General features: G+C 42.3%; 1 long non-coding RNA gene across 1 annotated transcript; it reads right to left on the reverse strand.

Moving 5' to 3' along the window:
* Nucleotides 1-6,616, reverse strand: LOC146544234 (uncharacterized). Its single transcript, XR_014883397.1, has 2 exons — nucleotides 4,648-6,616; nucleotides 1-1,720 (listed from the first exon to the last, which is right to left on the reverse strand). It is a non-coding gene; the product is annotated as an uncharacterized LOC146544234 (long non-coding RNA).
* Between the last annotated feature and the right edge of the window lie 11,334 nt (nucleotides 6,617-17,950).

A 17,950-nucleotide genomic window follows, 5' to 3' on the forward strand; every position in this document is an offset into this window, starting at 1 on the left:
TTTTGGAACAAAGAACAATTTTATTTGATGCCAACTATTGTCTGTAGCAGTGCCACGGAGCAGTTTCCATTAGAGGAGGATGAATTTGAATTCTGACAGGATGCACGGATGAAGTGTTAACTTAAGCCACATGAATATTCATATAGGAAAGTGAAAATAGGTGTCAAGGACTTGCTGCACTTAAGTCCTTGGTTACATGAAAACTGTACACCATTTGACAAAACAACAGTGGTTTCTAATGATTACTTTCCCCATATAATTTATTCATCTATTCCAGACCAGTGTTTCAGGGCTTAATGACTATTTGTAAAGCTCTGGCTGAAATGCACTCTCTAAATGCAAAACATTTACAATGAATGAAGTAGTGTAGATTACTGCTTCAAAAAGCCACCAAAGCTCATCAGCATGTGCATTGGACGGGTTCATTACTTCTCAGACTAGGAAAGCCCTCTGTTAATGTCCTATCCAGTTAAATGGCTAAGTGTGCTTCCTTCCCAGTGAGTCCTCTCTGAAGTGCAGACAGAAGGAACAAGTGGTATAGAAACTTTGTCTCTTCTCTTATTTCCACTCCATTTCACCCTTATTTTTCACCTACGGTGGCAATGCCACATTCACATCTCCAAGAATATCTGACAGAGTAAATAATAAGATTAAATAGCAAAATCACTTCCCTTTGGAAACAGCTTTTCTTCATTTCTAAAACATGACAGACATCTTACTGACATGGTCTGAAGCTCTCCTCTATACTTTGTGAGTTCAAGCACTTTCATTACCATCAATAACACTATGAAGAGTGCTGGAACACCAGCACGGTTGGGCACTTTCAGTCCATCTCTACCACCCCTGCATGCTATTGAAGTCAGCTGTCATTCTTTATCTCTCTCAGCTTTCTGAAATACACCATACCACAGACTTCTGTCAGCAGAAGGAGCAAACAAGATGATCTCACATTTCCATGTGGGATCTGCGTGCTGATGCAATTCTCTTGTCCATTGTTGCACTATCATTACATCTGTTAAAGATCCTGAATGCCTCTTTAACTAGTTCAATATCGGTTTGAAAAACTGAGATCTCAAAAATGGTAATTCTCTCAAACTAATTTTTTTTCATTCTCTGTATGCAGTGATACTTAAATATTATTCCTAGTGATAAAAACTGATATAACAGTCATGATGATGATGAATAGTTCCATTAATTCTAAGGGCAGACTAATACTTCATGAGAGGACATTTTAGTATGGAAAGAGATACATCAGGTACAATAAATACTACAGAATTAAGTAGTCTTTCTTCTCAAATTAACCATCTGCATCCCAAGCATTTTCATTTCTACATCATGGGAATTTCTGCTTTGGACAGTAAATGAGAACTCAGGAAAAGCAAAACTTTGGCTATTAATGTCTTGTTAACTTTTTGTTCATTAATTCATCTTTCCCACTCCTGTAAAAAGATCCACAATTTACAATTGCTCATGCTTTCCTCAAACCTGGTTTCTACTGCATCTTGGGACACAAGAGAAGATACAAGAGAATCGTAGATTCATAGAAAGGCCTGGGTTAAAAAGGACCACAATGATCATCCAGTTCCAACCCCCTGCTATGTGCAGGGTTGCCAACCAGCAGCCCAGGCTGCCCAGAGCCACATCCAGCCTGGCCTTGAATGCTTCCAGGGATGGGGCATCCACAGCCTCCTTGGGCAACCTGTTCCAGTGCCTCACCACCCTGTGTGTAAAAAAAAGAGAGGTTTATATTTTGTTTATCTAGAGTAATGCACTAACAAAAATAAATAAATAAATAAGGCTCTTGATAGTTCGGCAGCATCTTAGGCAAAGAAGAATATAAAATATTGCTATGTTCTTTTTATTAATTAGCTAACTTTAAAGTTCAGTATCATTTTTCCTCATTAGCCAAGCGTGGAAAGTAGATTGGTTAAAATAAGTACCAGTGGTCACTATGGAGACTGCTTTCCGTTGGGAAGCGGGAAAGAAAAGAAAAGCAAAGAGGAATAAATTGCCCAGGAGAAAGATCACCAGAATTCAACACGATGCCAGCTTCCTCAGAAGTATCGTATACACAGATGGTATTTATAGAAATCAACATGCAGCAGAAAGAGGCATTAAGTTAATTAAAATGTATTGTAGCCTAAGATTACATGTAATTAAGTCCAGTTTTCTAGAAGGTTACGTCTTTCCTCTTGCAGTCACTGTTTTTTGTATTTGGACCAATAAAGATTTTGATTCTACTTGCAGAGTCACTCAGATTCTTGCAAACATGAGTGCCAACACCCTCTGTCTTTCTGAGTTCCACTTAAGGTTTTGCCCCAATGTGATTCTCTTTTTCTCAAGACAAAACAGCTGCATGTACGGCATCAGGAACTGTAATTAATTTTACATCAGTGCAGAATAAAAGCCACGCATGCAGACAACTGGTATACTGCAGCACTCCAAATACCCAGGATAAATGACTGCACACAGCCCAGTACTGTTCCCAGTTGCAATATTGCTGCTTTACCACAGCTGTGACAAACAGACAATTTCTTGTGAATACTTAATGTTGAGTTACGCTGTGTAAATGCATATTAAAGTACGTATGATGTTTTCAGAGACTCATGTATTCACAGCATTCTAGATGAAGGAGATGCAAATTACAAAATAATCATCAGCAGTTGTGGGAAGGGGTTGTTCCTCTCTGTGCTGTGCTGCCTCGCCTCGAGCACTGGATGCAATTGGGCACCACAGCATAAGAGGGATGTAAAACAATACTTGAGAGTGTCCAAATGCAGGCAACAAAGATGGTGAAGGGCGTGGAGGGCAATGTGTACGAGGAGCAGCTGAGGTCCCCTGGCTGGCTCAGCCCAGAGCTGAGGGGAGGCCTGATGGCGGCTGCAGTTCCTCACAGGGAGCTGAGGGGCAGTGCTGAGCTCTGCTCTGTGTGACAGCGACAGGGCCCGAGGGTCTCGCACTCAGTTTCCCTAGTGAAGACATTTAAAAGGCCCCGGACTTACTTCCATTCTCCTGAAAGGAAATCTGTGCTATGTGTCTTCCATAATGTATGGCCACGGCCAGCAGAGATATCAGATGCATGGGGAAGAGGTCTTGGAACTTCATACCTATTTTGCACACCTTAAAGACAACTCACTTGAATTCCTCTGTATTCTGGGCATCACTGTTGCCTGATTGGAAAGGCCTCGTGGTACCATCATGAGCTGTGATTCTGTGCCCAGGTTTCATTTTTGTGGCTGCTTTTAAAGATGAAGCCTCCTCAAACTCATACACAAGCTTCACTGAGCCTAGTGATCAATGCAATATATGTTGGTACAGCAAGTGCAAATATTTGTAATCATGTCTCACGAAGGGTGCCGCATGACCTGAGAGCAAAGGGCAGCTAAGAATGAAAGACAGGGAGAAGGCTTTCCGACAGGTAAGGGGAGCAGAACAGGAAATGCAGTTCCTGCTTAATGCAATGTGATTCAGGCAGATTTTAAGCGTTCAGTGAATTTTACTGAATTTATCTGTCATGAATTTGTCTTGTCATTTGAAAATCCTCATCCTGTTGTAAGAATGCCATTTCTAGAATCTACTTTTCAGCTCCTGCAGGAAAGTCTCAGTGAAAGCCGTTGTCCTCTGAAGAGGCAGCAAATTAGTGTCGGAAAACAGTTGTCAGTGAGCTTCCTACTTTCTCATTCCCTGAAGCAATTGAGCACTGAAAGGCTTCTTCAAGCAACAGGAAAAATCAGATGCATACCAAAGGTCACGGACAATTTCTTTAAAACTTTTAGTAAGGCTTTGTTCATGTAAGGAAGGATCAATGCAATGAAATCAATTCAGCAACTTCTTTGGTTAAGTGTTATCTTCCCCTTGAGCAGACACATCAGATGATTTAAGATAGTCTGAAAAAAGACATGTATTGTTTTGACCAAGGGCAAAGGCACGTGACTGAGCAGGATCCGGTTATGACTGCAAAGCAATTTATGTTTGAGGAGAGCCAAGATCACATGTCACAGCTTCTTGCCAGTCCCAGTTGGTCAACTTTCCCATGCCAGCAGCATAGCAATGAGGAGAAGATACGAAGGGTTAAAAACGGCCAATTTGCATGCATGAGAATAAACTGCTGTTTATTACTCTTCCCCTGGCTCTTTTTGTGGCATTTTCCTGTCCTTGCAAGTGACCTGTTTGTCTTTTTTCCATCTTCAAGGGACTTAAATGTTTGCCTCCCTTATTCCCTTCTTTTCCACAAAACCTGAACCTGACCTGACCTGAACCAAATCTCCAAAAACAACACAGTTGCAACGGCACAACTGTTATCTGCAAGTAAGGTTCTGTCTATTCCACAAAGCTTTGAAGATACAGTACATTTATTGAGAATATGAGTAAAAAAATTCCACCACACCCCATCACACATATACATCTACGCAGGCAAAGCTACAGAATATTTTCTGGATTTATTATATGGCTTTCAGAAAAGTGGGGAAAATAAGCCCAGCAGCAAAACTTCCCCCTGTCACATGGTGCATCTTCAATATGGGACTCTGCTATCCTGGGTGCACTAGCACAGATGAAATCTAATAATACTTACAAGTGTGAAATATGAAGGTTTTAAAACAGACATCCACTGGGAGCAATTCTAACTGTTTTTAAGATAGAACTTACCAGTTTTAGAAAAGGAATTGAATGCTGTTGTATCTGTGATAGCAGTAGGCTGGATCCAATGATCCAAGAGATCCAATATTGCTAAGCAAAGGAGGAAATGAAAACACTAAAGTGCTGGCAAGAAGAAAAAAAAAAAAAAGAAAGAAAAAAAGAGTAGAGGCTAAGAAAGAACAGCAGTAAAAAGCAGCTAGTTACACATTAGCTAACATACATGCTTTGACGTGGCTTCCATGGCTGGAAGCTCACAGAGAGAAGGGTATGTCCCAGCAGGGCTGGCACGGTCACTGCTGTGTAATGTCTTCTCTGCCACAGAGGGTAAGAAAACATTACAAAGCCCAAAAGAAAAGTGAAAGAGACAAAAGCAAACCTTATCCATTCCGAAGACACAACACCATCTTAGACAAAGGAGAGATGGGAGATAGTATTTCCAGGAACAAAAGTCCAGGGAAACGTACTCACAATTCCTGGCAGCAGGGAGGCTGAGCAAGCCATTAACTGTAGTGGCATTGCAATGACTGGAAACCTTAATTACAATCAAGATACCACTACAATGTGCCTGGCAAACAGGTGCTAAGAGACCATTCCTATTCAGAAGAGTAAAGCCACCAGAAGGACAAGGTGGACAAAAAGCAAGAACAGAGATGAGATGGGAAGTAACTCGTGCGAAGTCACAGACTCCCAAAGGTAAACACAGTCTCCTGTGTGCAAGGCCAGTGCTCTGTCTGCTGGATAACTCTTGTCTTGCTTCCCTTCCTTCTATCTCCAGTTCTTCAATTCAAAACCCGCACAGTGGAAGTCTAACTGAATTTCAGGTTTGGGGACCCAGGGGTAGACATGGAATAACGAAGAACTTTTAAATCAAGGACCAATATACAGATTGTTCTGCAGAGAAGTCAGAAGAAAATAATGGTTTCCATTCTGAACAGCAAATTCCCACATCCCAAAATCCTGCTTGGAGATTCAGGAAATTCTATGAAGTTTCCTATTGCAGAATAAGCAACATTTCTGTTGTTTCCAGTGAAAATCCTCCTTCTTGTTGGACTTCTACAACTTGTCATATTGTTTCCTCTGAGCATTATTTGAAATCTCAAGTTGAAAAAAATTATATGTCATTTTTATAGCTGCCACCTACAGTGGCTACTATCTGTGAAGGGGGATAACACCACTCATACGTGGGTAGGAAAGAAATTTAACCATGCAAGCATGGTTGCAGTGTGGATAATTTATCAACTTTGCTTGAGCTTTACTAAATTGACTTGCAAAACATTTTGATTTACATTTGGTGGCATTTTTATTTTAGAACAGTTTCACTGGCATAAATATTTAGTGTACCTCTGCCAAAAAAATCCAAACAACCCAGCACACCACAGAAAATTAACATACAAGGCAAACAGTAAAGGAACAATTCAAATTCTCTTGGAATTTCCTCAGGAATTAAAAGCCACTTAGAGTAAACGTTTGCCAGCTCAACAATTTGAAATGTCTTATACACATATCTCTCTAATAGCCTCTGTAATAATTGACAGAGCACAATGTACAGAAAAGATGCCAGCACATCACAAATATGAGGCTGTTGAGAGGATTAAGCATAATCCTTTCTCGCCAGTGAATAAAGAAGTAAAAAGTGGAACTGCATTATGCTGAGTACCATTGAGTCAAAGATATGCTTATGACAAGGTTTGGGGTTTGCTGGGTTGTTTTTTGTTTTTTTTGCTCAACAGAGCTTCTCTGAGAAGGTCATGCATGAAAAAAACTGAAAAAAAACTGGCAGTATTGCTGCTGAGGAACGCTGGGCAGAGCAGGAAGTAATCTTTAATTAATTTGTGAGGAACTTTCATTTGGCAGACACAGTCTGCCAAATAAAGACAGAACAGTAGCTTTTTATTAAGCTGATAATAATCGACCAAAAGTGAAGAAACCCCATAGCTAAAAAGCATTAGGACAGGGGATTTTTACTGGGAGATGTCATAGAAATCCACAGGAATCCTGATAACACCCATCAGGGTTTTTATGCTGAAATCAAAGGTATTTGGGACAGAAAATGAGTAGAAAATGATTCTTTCTTTACTTCTGGACTCCAATTCAGTGTGTGATCTCAGACACTGCAAAGTGCAAGCATCTTCAAACCTGTTAATTCTAAGAGTTCAACATACAATACTCTGTGAGATTTTTTTTATCATTATTATTGTCACTGTAAATTCCATTTCCGATTGCCACCTCCATCTCCCAGCAGCACGCACAGGTATTAAGAGGTATTTTTGTCATTTGTACAATTCTGCAAGAACCTGAGATAATGGGCACTTCATAAAAGTAAGGTGTTATTTTAGTGAAAGTAGGACAAAGCGTTCGTTTCGGATGTAATTGGCTACAACTGCAAAACTGGAGCATCCATAGGAAACTGGGGCATGGTGTGTGAAAGGTGCTAATATTTATCCTAATGTGGCAGATTTGTCTCTGGACAAACCTGGAGTTCTCTCCTCTGTGTAGGGGTGTGAGAAAAAGAGCTTTAAAAGAATCCCATCTCTACTTTTTGGAAATGTTTCCTGGGAATAGGAAGCAATTCACCAAATCAGTGTGTTTATTTTTCACATCCAGAAGCCAAATCTTGAATCTAACATAAGCCCAAAGGGAAACGAGTTTGGTAGTTTCAACATAATCCCATCAGAAATGTATTCTCTTCACGTGAAGGCTGCTCAACACAGTAGCAGCTCTGTACAGCAGAAGCCACACACAGAAACGTAAGAACTGCTACAGCTTAGGGTAAGAAGGACGGCCTCTTATTGGCAGCCTTTATAATAATATCCTATATAAATTCATAAATAACGTTAACATATTGACATCCTGTTAAGGAAATGTGAAGAACTTGCCTATGACCCGCCTGCATTAATCTTCATTCTTTCCTTTGCTGGCATTTTTCCCAGTTTCCTATGCCCTATGTTCACAATATCTGTTTTTAAAGGAACACACTGATTCTTATAGAGTTGAGTCCAGAAAGCCTGGTCTGCTACTCATTTTTGTATTTATATCCTCTCTGCCCAAACAAACAGGTTTTGAGCTAGTTTCTAATGAGCCAATGGAAAGCAGTTCTATGTGAAAAAACTTGGTGTGCAAATCAGATGACTGAAGAATGTGGATTTATTGCACTGCTGGGCCTTATGGATAGGTGCCAATATAAAAGAGCTGCATGCAGTGAAGCTCCGGCTTATGGCCCAGCCTCACTAATACACATCAACACAGGCTAACAGCCTTTTATCACAGACTTTCAGCAACTGCCCACGAACTGGTGTCCCAGATACAATTATAAAGCTGTTTCCAGCCAAAATTCCTTGCCATGACAAACAGAAATTTTGCCTTCATAAAGTAGATTTGCTATGGATATGGGACTCGTAGTGTCTTCCACTGAATGAGAAAGGGAGAGGTGAGATCAGAGCCAAGTTGCTGGGTAGGCACACTCACAAAAACATTCCTGGAAAAATAAAATAGTACGTGCTGGGGGACAAGAAGGTTCAATGTTTTATGTACAACAGAACTACTTCACCAATCCAGGAAACTGCAACAGCAAAACACTCCTGGTGCGTATTGAGGATCTACAAACAGAGTTTGTGCTGATATCCTCTACCTCAGTCCAACAGATCAAGCTGCCTGTGTCCCTGTTTCAGACATGGTCCTCATCCATCACAATTCTGGAGTCCATCCAAGCTCACTCACAGCCCAACACAAACGCACCACCGAGGCTCATTAAATTGATCCGACTTGCCCACACCTACACCGGGTCATGGCGTCAGGACTGTACCTGTAATTTGGGGGCATATTGTTCAAGGTAGCTACTGTGGTGCCACTTAGCACAAAATCCCGAAGCTTTCCCTCTGCTGAAATTTTCCCCATGCAGCACTCGATTTTCAACCAGCACGTGCACTTCTTGTGTGACCGAGAGCATCCCAGATAGAGAGAAATTAGCAGGAATGGAGCACCACAGGCTCCATCCAATGCTGTGGAAGAGACACAGGCAGACTGCAGTTCCTCTTCTTGAGACATAGGGCCAGGGAATAGGGCTTGCTGAGTTGTCTGATTTAGAAGATCTTGTGGTCATGTTCACAATAAGTGAAGGTATGCGTCACCAAGTCAGAGCATTATGGAGTCTGGGTTTGGTGCACGTGTGTAAAACCAGAGGGACACTCAATGGCATGTCTGAGCAATCCTACCTGAGACTGCCCCAGAATGTCACTCCAAGATCTTACTTTTTCCTTAATAATGCTGGTGTGAACTATTTTTGGGTTACCAGGCGTCTTCTGAGATGAATACACAGCTTCCATACTAATCAACTCCAAGGTTAGTAAAGGATACTGCCTGCTGCTGCTGCTGCTTATTGAAGCCAATTTATTGAAATTAAGCCAGTTTACCTGCTGGCATACAGGACGTGCACTCACTGTACTCTCTAACAATCCAGTATAATAGCCCCAGGGAAAGTTTTGAGCAGCAGGAAGAAAGAGCCAGTGCTATTTAAAGCTTTTCTCTACAAAGTTCCCCTGTTGCAAAGCTGTTCCCTAACAGCATTCAGATGATACACTGTACTAATGGGACACAACGCTAGTAGATATTCCAAATCAGGTTCCATAGGCATCCAGCACAGCTACTGCAAGTTTACACTGGTAAATTTGAAAGAAGAGTTTATTCTTCGCTTGACGCTGTGAGGACAATGCGAGATGATCACTTGAAGGAAATACAGTGCACTTTTTATCTACTGGAGATCAAGAATATCTCTGTTCCCCACATTTTGAAGTCTTCCCTCTGATGCACGAACACAATTCCCACTGATACCTGCAGTGTGATCCGTGCCCCAATTCCCATCACCCTGGCACACTGCTCTCAGCGACAGCGGATGCAGAGGACAAAGACAGCAATGAAAGTGACATTATCAAAGCAGGTAAAACACAAGAGTAAGTCTTAAAATATGTATGTTAGATGAATGGGAACAGAAATTATTTGCCCGAGGTTGCCTTTATTATGCTACTACAAAGACACGTAGGAATAAAGTTAACTCCACTTCCTTAGCAAGGCACACAGCCTGTGACCACGCTCGCTCAAGGCTTTCCCTCTTTCTTACACAAACATGTCTGGTGGAGACAAAGCTTTCGCCCTCCACCTGATTTAATTTGCAGTTTGGCTTTATTGGTTGTGCATAGGAAAGGTTCAGTTCCCAGATATCTCATTCACTTTCAGAGCGACCCTGCAACTCAGCTGTCATCTCACAGATATACAAAGGAAAATAATGTTTCCTCTTCTGCACTTGTTCCGCCCTTATTCCTCATACTGTGAACCCGTCTCCTATAAAGCATTTAGCAAAACAAGTCCTGAGCTCAGCAGGGGCCCTTGGCTGCTACAATGGCAAACACCAACCAGAGAAATCTGAACCACAGCCCACCTCAAGGCTTTGCACAAGTTCAGATCTGGATCTGTCTTTAGGAACGGGAACGTTCCTGCTGCAAACGGACTTCTGCCTCTGAGCCAGTTGTGAGCAGGCATCCCACAGCTCCTGTTCTACCAACTGTCTGATTTTTGATTGAAATACTTAAAGCAATCTAAAAATACAGCAGGAATAAATCACGCTGTCTGAAATTCTGCCTTCCCTCCCCTCACATCCTATGTCTTTTATTCTGAAATGGACAAACGGCAAAGGCAACAAAAGGCTGATTATTAATCTTTGATCCCGAGTCCCTTTCCCTCCAAGACCTGCTCTTAATCTCAGGAAGCGCGACACACGAGCACTCCCACAGACTGATTAGAGGTGCAGGTATGGGGTCACACAATGCACAAAGAGAACTGCCAGTTCGGAGTGGTGTGTATTTAATGTCTGACTAAACATAACTGTGATAAAGAACAAAATAATGAGCGTTCCCAATGGCTGCTTTAACTGTGAGCTGCCACAGAACTGTTTGAGCTAGTTACATTAAGAAACTGAATTGCTTCTTATGAAAGAAATTACCAAGTCTGTTTTCCAAAGAGTTAGCCTGGAGGATTACAGATGAGAACTCCCCAAGAATGCCAAATTGTTGAAAAATGGCACTGTGCCCTTCTCAGCAGAAAACAGCAAAATGGAACTAGGATTTACAGGCTTATCTTGAAAGCTAAGAGATCAGAATTGAAAACAACGTGAGCGAGGTAGCTAGCAGCTGAGATTGCAGGTTTCTTGGTGAAGAAACACCAAGCAGCAGGGTCAGAGGTAAAGGCTGGAGGTAGAACACAACTAAGCTCAGACAGGCATCAAATCCATCTGGTCCTTCAGAAAGCAAATCAACATTAAATCCATTTTTGATGAGAACAATTTGGCTTTAGATAAAATTACACTGCTTCCCAGGGAGGATGCTCAGATCCCTTTATTTCTTTTCATCCTAACTGAAATTTAAAAAGAAACATTTATTATTTTTTTTTTTTTTAAATCACAAGATCATGCATTTTAAGAAGAAAGCACAACCGAAGCAGCTGTGGTGGGAGCCCACTTGATCCCGGCAGATTGAAATAGCAACACGCCTGTGAGCTCTTATGACTGCTCCCAGTAAAATTGACTTCTATGACAACTCTTCTAACAAGGGATTTGCAGCGCTCTGAAAAGCACTGAAATTGTGGATGACAACAAAATTGCATCTCAGATAGCGGGATGCGAGGGAAGAACGGCAGCCTCAGAGCCAGCCCTCTTGGGGAAAGGAAGCTGAGTCCCACACTGGGCAGGAGCCTCCATTCTCAGCAGCAAGGAGGATGTGTGAGCGTGAAATCCCCCTTAAGCACTGCTCACACCACAGAGCTGCACAGAATAACTGCTTTGGCTTGGCTACCATGAGGAGCTGCATTTTGATGTTCAAAAGGTCAGAAAAATACCCTTCCCCCCATAATTTGTACGATTTCTTATGTTCTATCAGTGCTTAAGAATCCAACCAAAGAACTTGATTCTCGGTGCCAATGGATTTGATAGTTTCCAAAAGAGAAGTGACTGCAAAGATGATAGGGAACCACTCTACTGTTAATTTACAAGTCCCTTGAGATTTCCACCCCCCTGATCAAGTGTGAAAAAGCAACTACATTCTACAAACTCGCATTCCATATAACAATGCCAAACTTTTTAGCTGGTTATCAGAAAAGAACTGGCAAAGCACCAAGACAAACTCGCTGTTAATCAGATCTAACAGCAACTAAGGACGTATCAAGAACTCTGCTCATTTTCATCAGCAGATGAGCCACCTTCTAACTAAACATAGAGGCTTACTCACCTATTCTGTCAATAGATGTTTTAGTCCCTGGAGGACATTCTGATTAGATAGAAGACAAAGAAGCTTACAACTGTTTTTCAGTAGAAATTCAGGAAAAGCCATGGATCTATGAAGTCCTGAGGCTCTTTGTCTCCTCTTGCCACACTTCATATTCCAATTCAACTTGCAGCAATAAGCAGCACTGCAGTCTGACCTCTTACACTGAGGTACAGTTGGACAGCACAGTTTTGTCCTGTATGGCTCATATATTCAGAGAGGCTGTTTTACAAAAAGGCTGTCAAGGATGCTTGTAAGTAGAAAATGCAGAAGCACCACCAACAGCTGGGACACAGGAAAACCTCTACACATTTTGCAACCACTGTTTAATATAAGGAGCAAACAAAAGACAGCACAAAGGTTCAACATAAGCACTGTATTACATTTTTCTTTTTTTTTTTTTTGCAGAGCTGCTGCTCTGCATCCATATACTGTGGTGGAAAATTCAGTAGGATGAATAGTTCTAAATTTAGGCTGCAGGACACTGCAGCTGCAATAACATTTCGGAAGTGGAAGGCATGGTAGATACATAACATTGTTAGATAAGGAAAGACAACTATTTTTAGCCAAAATGAAGCTCAGTTTTGGCAAAGTGCAGTCATTTGGCTGATCAGCTCAGATATGCTTTGGTCCTTTCTCACTGATGAGATAAGAAGAGGCTGAGACAGCTGCATCTGTTCAGCCTGGAGAAGTTGCAAGGGAATCTTACCCATGTCTGTAGATACCTACAGGGAGGTAGATGGAGCCAGGCTCTGCTCAGTGGTGCCTGCTGCCAGGACACGAGGCAGTGGACACAAAGTGGAGCACAGGAGGTTCCCTCTGAACACCAGGCAGCATTGCTGTGCTGTGCAGGTGCCAGAGCATTGGCACAGGCTGCCCAGAGGCTGTGGGATCTCCTCCTTGGAGATCACCAAAAGCCACCTGGGTGTGAAAAAACCATCCTAAAATTGCCACAAAGCATTTCCCTTTCCTAAGCATCCAGTAACAGGTGTTTCAAGATATGTCAGCTCCAACTCCACAGAGCATCAGCCCAGCTCTAGAGAAGTCAGGAGGAATCTCATCTCACTGGAAGCTGTGCTTACAGCGAATCTAAAGAACTGTTTATACGGCACACAAATATACGTGCATCACCAACTATACTCTCAGGGATAATAGTGCAACAGCACTGATTTCATTGACTTGTGCCAGTGAATACTGGAGCAAACATTTGGACCATCAGTACAGCATGGAAGAATTTATATAAGCCCCTTGCAATTCCACGTAGATTCCACAGTCATTTCAATTGTCTCTAAAACTTAAAACCCAGTACCTGAAAGTAAGCACCAGTCCCCCTCTTTATCCCTTAATCCAGCTGAACTCTCAGGAGATTTGCTGTACCACACGTGAACTTCTCTCACAGTATTTTGTGTACATTTGGATGGAAGAATTAGGCTACCAGAAGCTCACACTCCCAGCTTATTACACCAACACTGCACTCTTGTGGCAGACACTTAAAGTGAAATATTGATGCTTTACGTACCACAGCTTAGTGGTAATATAATCTAATTGGCAAAGGTTGTACATGGTAACAAATTGCCAATAAAAACGGATGCTCAGATTTTTGATAGACAAAAGACACTAGAAGCAGTGATAGATCATTAGACATCACCTTCCCAGATGTAAAATACCCAGCTGTCCATCCTCGTGCCTATATCAACACCAAGATCTCACGCAGAAAGTACTGCTGCTCCAACTCTTTTCCAAACTGTTCCGGGATACATTTATCAGACCAAAGCTAAAAGTCATTCTATGAGCTTTCAAGTGCCTCCCAGAAACTCAGATCATGCTCATCAAAATGAAAGATCTTTATTTCTGTCTCTCAGTCCTCGATTACCTCATCATTTGAATTTACACCATATTTGTAAAACAGACGCCTCTTCCTTTTCTTTCCCAGAGTGAGTACAGATGATCATATCTTGAGCATAATTCATATTAGCAAACTCATGAAGATAACCATGGTAGAATAAATTGTGCATAGCACGATCAATAATCAAAAATTAAAGGGCAAACGTACATAAACAGGTACATATCTGCCCACAGTGTAGCGTGATAACTCAGTGGATCACGACCAAAGGACTTTGGGACTCATTCCATACTTTGTTCTGATCAGCACGTGAATGTAGGTGTGATCACAAGTGAAAGCAAGTGTTGGATCTTCACAAAGGAGTGACTTGCTGTTCCCATCTCCTGCCTTTTCCTTCCTTAATGCACGATTTGCAGAACGCAACACCACCATATCTGCACACAAATCTCTGACTTAGCCAATTAGTTTTGAGACTTCTTTTTCCATTTTAGTTTCTCCTGTTAAGTTTTCAGTTAGACAAAAGAAGCTGAACCATTCCCACTAAAAACTGCTACAAATGCCATTGAGATTCTCAGGTCTTGATTTAGCATTTAGAGCCTTTTTTTGAAAAGAAGTTTCCAAACAAGTCTCGTCTTCCTCATTTTTCCAGATGAAACCTCACAAATGATCGATATTTCACACCTTTTTAATGTTGATACAGATTTCCAGAAGTCACATTAAGACTGTGAAGATAAACCCAGCCAGAACATAACAAAGCAGAGCCTACTTTCAATAACGCTGTTTTGTGACAATTCTCCAAATCATGCAAGTTTACTCCAATAACCCCCAGGCTTCTCAAGTGAAAAGACCACCTAAAGTCTCTCTTGGGCCAACCACGAGGGGAAGCCCTGCCTTCAAAACCAAGTATCAGTTCACATAATACAGCAGCTGAAACAAACTCTGGGGCACAACACTCAAGTGCACAATGGCCAGCCTCCCTAGCCCTAAGTTGGCATTGCTGTGGCTGAGGTGATGCATTTTGGAGCAGCAGCTCCTTGGACGAACAGCGCCCTGGAAGCTGCTCACAAGAGAGGAGAGTCAGCTTGGACTGTGCCATGCCAGCCCCAAGAAACTGAACCTTTCTGCTCAATCTGCTTTCTCTGAAAAGTCTTAACAGCAATGTCAACGCATGCTTACACTTCATATAGCTTCTCCTCTGTACATGAGTAACCCAGGACAAACGTAAGCCTCCTCCAAGCCTAAGAAGAGCATCTGAAATACCCACCATCAACAACTATCACAGGGAATCCAAGAGTCAGAAAACCCACTGGGCAAATGCACCCCATGACAACACTCCAGCAAAGACCAGCAGCACTATTTTTGCTCTGAAGCTCCAGAGATGAAGGCTGATGACAGTCATGGAAATCTTGCTATGTTCAAATGTGCACAACTTTTTCTTTTTTTTTTTTTTTTTTTTTGAACTCACGTCATAAAGATGCACGTTCTTTAAAAAGAGTTCCAGGCTAAGACTCATTTTGCTTTGCCACTGACAGCCTGCCACATGACATAACACATGCGTCCAAGATTTCACTCAATTGGCATATTTTGATTGCATCTGTCACACACAGGTAGATCTTTAGGTTGAGAGATACGATGAGCTTTTAGATCTCCTTTCATATGGCTTCATAGCGTATGCTGCTACAGGAATGAACTTGTCAACTCAAATGCAAAATGACTGAATGGCTTTTAATCACTTTGATAATGTTCACGTTATTGCTTTGACAGGATAGCAGCAGATACACTTTGCTGATTCAGCCACTCACATAACAATCTAATGGGCTTTTCTGACTAATGCCACGCTCTAAAAATATACATGGGGCTAATAAATGAGCCTCTGCTACACTGAAAAACAAGCTCATTAAGACAATTCCTCTGAAAAGTGGCATTTTTATGACAAGATACCGATGCACTTAATTATCCTATACACCGACAGAGCTGAAAGAAATTGAGAAAAATGTGTAGCACATCTGGAGGTCTCAAGAAGAGAATTCTCATATAGGTGCTCACAGAGAGTAGTGTGAAGGGGAATTTGAGAAGAACTGCGTGGTTGTTTCTGCACAGGAGAGGGTCTGCTGTCAGCTACAGATTGCCATCCATTTACAAAGAACAGAAGGCCAGTTCCTAAGAGGAGACTTGTCATTACAGATCAATTAATTCTCTCAGTTGTACTCTATGTCAGAAGAGCAGCTGCTGCTGTTGAAGGACAGCGAAGACAGAGATTTAGGAGGACAGAACAGTCTTTAGTGATAGCTGAGGTAAGGGACTTGTTTTCATCACAGTGTTTGCTCGGATTATCTACCCCTTAAGCTCATTCCCTGCTCTTCAAATCAGCGTGTAAGGACAGTTAGAAACACAGCTCATGCTGCAGCAGGCAGCAGTGCAGTTAGTGCGGAGGCTGAGCAGCACACAACACAACTGTGCCTGGAAGTGACCCTGAGTGCCACCCCGCAGCATGGGCATAACCGAGGTGACATTGCCAGCATGTTGCTCACTTTTTCTGGCCATGCCATCACACATGAAAGTGAATTCTACAAGGCCCCTCTCTGTTGTTAGGCAGTGAGCTGTTCCTACCTTTGCTCCACTGCACTATTTGTGTAGTGGCACAGTAAACCAGACCAGAGAACTCTAATTTAAAAACCAAATACGCATCCAGTTGATTCCCAACATAATATATAATTTCTTTTTTCTTGCCAAACTACGTTCATTCTCACACCGATTTACCATCCTGCTGCATCAGTAACTTTGCAGACGCCTCAGAAAAGGTGAGGAACAAGGGCTGAGGTGGAGAATGCCTAATCCTGCTTACGCATCACCAGTATGAAATGGAAGTGCACAGCCTGTGCCCCCCACTGCTGCATTAAGGGAATCTCGAGGCAACATCCCCTTGAAGGGATCAAGCTAAATACTTCCGCAGGTGAATGCAAGCTGCACTAGAGGCAGGGCTTTAAGCTGACCTTCATAGCTCAACTGTAGTTGTGAGGACAGGTCCAAAGTGATACCGTGTGGAGCAGAAAGTCTTTATCCACATGAAAAATGGTTTCATTGGACGCTGACACTTCATCAGCTGTTGACTAAAGTGTGGTTTGGATCTTGCTTTTGTAGCGAATTTCAGCTTTGAAAGAAATGCAGGCTGTGGTCTGCGTGCCACACATGGTTTGTTAGGACGCAGCCCATAGTGACAGTCGCTTCCAGTAGTTCTTCCCATTTACATCACAAGTACAGGTAGGTCTTAGCAGGGAGCTCACAGAGCACAGGAGCACCCAGCGCTGGCCCACACCAGTTTGTCCAACAATGAAACGGAGCTGATTTCTCTAACCATTCTCCTTTTGCCATTTCACTGTTTGATTGCTGTTCTCAGTCAGCAACAGATATCTATCTTCAAACCACTGTGACAGTTTGAGCGTGAGAGCTGTCACTATTGTGAATGGAAAAGCTCACATTTTCCACTTACAGATTCACCCTAACATAGACAGCATGGCATTCATTACTCTTTACATTTAATCCTATATTTCTGCATTGAAACAGGAGTGTTTTCCATTGTTGACAAAAGTACAGCCACATATACCCATCTGCTTCGATTCCTTAGGGAACGTTCATTGTTTGAAATAACACTTGCAGCATGTGTACAGATACCCAAGCAGCCCTTCAGTAGCTCTAAATAACAGCAGAATCCAAGCCACAGCACTCAAAGCCTGCAGGTATCAGTACCAATGAAAAAACACGTAGGGTAAGCAGGACTCTGCTTGCACTTTAACCACAGGCACACACCTTTGCTCCTTGCCATGCTGCCAGATGCACCTGCTCTGCACTCTGTGCCTCACTGGTGAGGATCTTAAGAGCAAATGAGGCATGGGGCACAAGCCTGTGACCAATGCACTCTGGGGAGACTTGTAAAGAACGTGTAATTGGCTGCACGGGTAAATACACTGCCTAAAAAGATGGGGAAGCAATGAACTAGATGGTCCCCCTAGTGTTTCCTTGCCTCTTATCATCACTGCAAAGCAGGCATGAGAATGTCCCTGCTCCCTCTCATCCTACTGCCAGTGGAGTGAAAAAGCCCTGCACCTGCTGTGCATTACCAGCTGCATGGAAAGGTGACCCTTCACAGGAGGGAAGAAACACA

Source organism: Meleagris gallopavo, chromosome 5 (genome assembly GCF_905368555.1).
Source record: "Meleagris gallopavo chromosome 5, MGAL_WU_HG_1.1, whole genome shotgun sequence".
Lineage (NCBI taxonomy): Eukaryota > Metazoa > Chordata > Aves > Galliformes > Phasianidae > Meleagris > Meleagris gallopavo.